Source organism: Nestor notabilis, unplaced genomic scaffold (assembly GCF_000696875.1).
Source record: "Nestor notabilis isolate BGI_N333 unplaced genomic scaffold, ASM69687v1 scaffold19449, whole genome shotgun sequence".
In the NCBI taxonomy this organism is placed as follows: Eukaryota; Metazoa; Chordata; class Aves; order Psittaciformes; family Psittacidae; genus Nestor; species Nestor notabilis.
Genome location: NW_009943505.1, coordinates 1 through 281, shown reverse-complemented (window position 1 = coordinate 281; position 281 = coordinate 1).

The window sequence follows — 281 nt, the reverse complement described above, 5'->3', positions numbered from 1 at the left end:
GAACCAGCCCCCTGCAGCAGTGGCTCCTCTCCCAAACCCTGCCCTGTAAGTGCTGTTCCATGCCCTGTAGAGGCTGTAGCATGTCCGGTAGAGGCTGTACCATGTCCTGTAGGTGCTGTATCATGCCCTATAGGTGATGTACTGTGCCTTCTATATGGACTGTACCCTGCCCTATAGGGGCTATACCCTGCCCTTTAGGTGCTGTGCCCATCGCGGCTCTGCTGGACGCTGCAGCCCCGGGGCCGTTCCGCACATGGCCCTCGCCGCAGCGGCGCTGGGGC